The sequence below is a fragment of the Triticum dicoccoides genome, unplaced genomic scaffold, assembly GCF_002162155.2.
Source record: "Triticum dicoccoides isolate Atlit2015 ecotype Zavitan unplaced genomic scaffold, WEW_v2.0 scaffold141194, whole genome shotgun sequence".
In the NCBI taxonomy this organism is placed as follows: Eukaryota; Viridiplantae; Streptophyta; class Magnoliopsida; order Poales; family Poaceae; genus Triticum; species Triticum dicoccoides.
The window spans coordinates 18,366-23,782 of NW_021200172.1; positions in this window are offsets into that span (position 1 = coordinate 18,366).

Consider the following 5,417-nt stretch of genomic DNA (forward strand, 5'->3'; position numbering starts at 1 on the left):
AAAACTAGTGTGGTTGCATCATGATAGTGTTGTCACCCTTAAGGACGTGTGAAAAAACAAATAAAATTACAGGTGAAAAATAACATATACATCCACTTCTTGTTTTTCTCATCATTTGGCTTATGTCAATGATACCGAAAGTGAAAAAAAAACTAGTGAGAATCAATATTTATGTTTTGCACCTAAAGATGAACAAGGACACTCAACTGAAAATATGGTAGAAAAGATGAGCATAAACTAACCGCACTCTTAAAATGATTCAGAAAACAAGCACAAGATGAAACCAAGAACTATATATGTGACGACATCATTTTTTTCTCCAACAAGCCTGCTAATTCTCTTATGTAATCATCAAATGGACAAAAAATAATTCAATCTCAAACCCAAAGCACCAAATGCCACCAAAAAGGTAGGGACTTTATCAAGGCCAAATATACTTCTGGCTACAAACTTTTTAGAGAAAGTGATAGAGCGGTGACATGAACGCGGTATGAGATCAACATGACCAATTAGTAGACGGACAACACAACTCTTGACTAAAAACACCATTAATCAACCAGGCTAAAAATCGCTCAATACAACTAAATGGTCTATAAAAAGTTAGGCTACTTCAACACATTCAGACTATTTTTGTTGTCTCGGTTTTACTATTAATTTTCAGTAAGAAATAAGGTTATATACGCCCGCAAGGGCAAACCATCCTTTACGCATTTGTATGTATCGTATTGTACATACACAAACATTTGTTCGTACTTCCATACTGCAATGTACTTACACTACTTTACTTTCTTTGGGGCGGAACTTAGGTCAGAGTAACTGTAATTCGTTCCAAACACTGCTCGGCCGGTTTGCTAGCAGTGCGTGTGTGCAAATTGTTTCCTGGCTGACCTCTTGATTCTATATCCATGATGTACTGGTGGTTTGGGAGTTACTTCTTTTTCTTATGAAATTTATCTCATGAGTTTTCTGGTGTAGTCCGCAGCCAACTTGCACGTTTCGGAATTTACTTACATGAGTTTTTTGGTTGCAGTCTGCATGCAACCTTTGGATTTCAGAACTTACCTCTAGAGTTTTCGTGTTGTAGTCTACGTGAAACCTTCAGGTTTCAGAATTTACCTCCGGAGTTTTCTCGGTGTAGTATGCATGTAACTTTCAGGTTTCAGAATTTACCTCCGGAGTTTTCCGGCTGTAGTCTGCACGCGACTTTCACGTTTGAGAATGCGATTATGTCAACTTCATCTAGGTCTGCACTACAAAGAGAACAACCTTAGTATGTAAGATTTATAAACCTGTTCAAGAAAAAAAATCAACTTTTTGTCCCAAAAGCAACCCAGCCAGAAAGCTAGAGTTGCTCTACGGAGTAGAAAACGCCCACTGTTTAGTTTTCATAATAATAAAAAGGGCACTATATGTATACATTAGTTTGCAAGGTCAGCTGCAAACAGCAACAAAAAATAATAATATGAGGATGAACAAACACATGATTGATTAAACATTTAAGGAGTTCAGACAAAGATGTGTAGCGTGATCCTGTTCGGTTGGTAGGAAATCTTCAAGAAACAAGGCCTAGCTGGGTCAGTTCATAAAGTTATTAAAATTGTAATATAGCCTTCCATCTTGTAGGACCAAGCCTCCTTATCAAATTTGTAATGCACAAGAGAAGACCATGGTTGGGATCAAAATATTACACTTACTAATAATCGTTTTATTTATGCAACCAGAGCCTGCTTATCCATTGGAAAAAAATACTAGTACTTACTAATAATCTTTTTATTTATGCAACCGTATCCTTTGTTGGACCCTGACAAAATCCCTTCCACGAGCATATATGTCGCGTGGTTCTTAAAAAAAGAGAAAAGAGATACGCGATGCCTCCCACTCAGACCCAACAACACCCCTGCCTCCCACCCCTCTTGGCCCCCAACATCATCCATGAAAGCAAACTAAAAAATGAGTACGATATAGATTGAGAAATGCCTGATGCTATTGAGGATAGCAACAAGACAGAATGAGAATACAAACATGAAATGCAGATTGGAGAAAAAAATATTGAATGATGAAAATGTCAAACATAGTTACAGACATAATACTAAAAACTGATTACTAATAATGATTATGTACAATTATGCTACTCATTAGAGGACAAAAAATAAACATCCTAACTTACCTAATGTCCACCAGCAACATCAAGATGCGCAATTACACAAAAATTAACTAAAGTGAGGGCACCTTGTTCTTTTCCCTAAAGAATTGATACTTCTTATTCTTTCGTGAAGACGTTTTAGTAACTTGTTCTTTTTTGAAAAAGGTAAAAAACAAATCAATACTGAGCAGATATTTTACAAAGTGATATCATGTAAAAAAACTTTTGTATTTACAAAAACACAGAGCAAATCTTGGCTAAAAAATGTCTAATAATCATCGTGGGGAGAAAGAGGAACAGAGAGGGTAGCTCCACAAATTGTAGTGACCAGAAAAATGAAAACACAAACACTGACAGCTCACAGTTAATAAGATGATAAAGAGCCGAAAATAAGCTTCAAATGGTTTACCTTTTGTTGCTAGTCTCCTCCGTCCGTCCCACTTGTCGGAGGAATGGATGTATGTTATAGATACATTCATTTTTATGCATTTCTCTGGCAAGTATTTCCGGATGGAGGGAGTATTAAATAAGATTGAGAAAATTAAAGAGAGACTAGCTAAGAAGAAATGAAGAAGATTGAAAGTAGGAACCTAAGAGACCGAGAAAGAGAGACTGAACAAAAGAATGAGAAAATAAAGAGTGAACAGATGTAACTGTGAACCAGAGAAAAAAGAAAAAAGAATGAGATACTCAGGGAATTGCAAAAACTAAAAAAAATGGAAGAATGAGGATAAAAACATAAAAACACTAACCAAATACTAAATGACAAAGACCTATGAGGAACATGACTGAAGAAGTATGTAAATCATGTCACTCCCTCCCTATTTAAAGAAACATGACTGATAAGTGATACAAAACAGAAAAGATGAACTTATAATAAGAACTAAACCCACACGCTCATATAGAATGACTGAAAATTGAATGAAATAAATTAAAGATAAAATGAACTATAATAAGAACATGAAAATGAGTGTGATAAACAAACTAAAGATACTCAATCTGAACAATGATAATACACTGCCATTAATATATGACGATAAATGACGAATGATGGTATTAATGACTAAATGAAGATATCTAAAGGGAAAATGAAGACTAAAGATGAAAATAAGACTGACACATAGGCTAAGAAATACTAAAACAGAGAAAAATGAAAATTAAATAGAATGAAAGTACAACACACTCAATATGACTGAAAGAGGAATACTGTAGAAATATGAATGAGAAAATTAATGAGTAGTCAAGAAACAACACTGAATAGTGACTGAAGCAATACATCTGAGAGATAAAACAAAAAGGAGACACCACGGGGGAACAAAAAAATTGTTCATCAGTGGATGCAGTGCTTTCCATAAAACTCTCGCCGTTTGACAAACCATCATCATGATCATATGCGTATGTAGCATCCACATGACGACATCTGCCCCATAGAATCCACAACCCTGCTGCTGCCAAAAAAGATGAAAAAGAAACAATAAACTCATATGCTGGGGTGCGAGTGAGATTTCAAATAACACTGACCGAAACCAAAAAAAAATGCACACATGGAAACAAAAGAATGTCGAGTTTCTGAATCCTGGACTGCAAGTGTCAAATAATTCAGTCAGAAAAATAGATAGTGGCTGTTCCGGGTTTACGAAAAAAATAAGAAGTGCGAAAAACTATAAAAAGTACTCTTGAAAAATCTTTTCACTACTCTTCGCACTGCCGCGAAAACACAAACCCCACCATGCTGAGAATAAAAAAAAGTAATGGGCTGCTACACACATCTGTACTGACCGCAGAAATCCTACACATATATATGACGGACAGTGAAGTAAACTTTCATCCATCAGGTCTTGATGGAATGACCTGACTGCCCCATCATAACAAATGGAATTAAAACATGCATGATAATTGGGATTTAGCAGTTCCAGCATAAGCACACTTGCCTAAGTTGGGACAGAGACCATAAGCACGCTTGCCTAAGCTGGGACAAAGACCATAAGCACACATGACACATTCAGAAGTACAAGGATCACAATCCTAAAATCCCTTTTTTGGGTTTCATATTGGGATCTTGCAACTACCCAAAAATGGGGGTAGCAGGCAGGACGTGGAATTACCGCAGCGATGGTACATACATACATAAAACAAAGCACACACTCTGTAACTCTGTCCTTATTGCTAATCTTCTTCTTACCCAATGGAGCTTCAGATCCCCATAACTAAGCTCGATTTCACACCATAATCTGAAAAACAAAACAAATCTAATATATATGCAAAATTTTGCCATAACACAGTACCTCAGAAGACCGAAAGTCCCTTGCTAATATAAATGTGCCGACCTCCATGGCAGGAACAAAATCAACACAGATGGCCTCAATGAACTGACGCTGAGCAAGCCAACTCGGGGGAGGCAATGAAAAGCCGGGGAGGAGGATGTTGGAAACGCTGGCCGTAACTTACGCCAGCCCATATGGGCGACGGCTGGTTCCGGCCTCCCCGCCTGCTGCTGACAAACCCCGACGGGAGAGCTCCGCCAACCTGCTCTCCGTACCACCCTTTCTCCTTCCTCCCTCTGATCCCCGGTAGCTGGTCACGCTTCATGGCTGGGACGCGGGTCCACTGCTCGTCAACACGGGATCCGTGCCCTAGCACCCCCCGGTAGGTGAGAGGGAGTAAGGGCAACATTTCTATGGCTTCTGCTTGAAATGTTGACCTCACTGTTACAGCTTTAAAACCAAAACATGAAACCATAGAAAGACATGAGTAACATCGAAACGATGAATCGATCAAATGTTGATGTGCTGCCTTTTCTGAATCAAACACGTGCCTCGTAGGACAAGGACATACCTGTGTATTGATCTTGCCAGGCTTACGGTTTTTAGCGTTGCTGCTTGTCCGGCGACTTGCTGTTCATATCTTGTGTTTGGATGCCTAGTAGAGACATCAACATCATCACTACAGCAAGTTCGGACACAAAAGAGAAGCCATAAGTTGGTGTGGCAAGATTTCTATGAAGAAGAAGAAAACAAGATTAGATCAAGAAACAACTATCAGTTGGCGTGGCAAGATTTCTATCAAAAAGAAGAAAAAATATTAGATCAAGAAACAGCACGCATGCTCTTACATATAAGGCGGATCAACGAGTGCTAGGCGGCAGGCACATGCATGGCTGGCAAACCATGATCGGTCTAAGGGCCACCACGCACAGCTGCGCCGGGCATGTCGACTGGTCTTAACTCGCTCCGCATCTCTTGCGCGGCAGCGTGGTGCTAGCCGGACAACACAT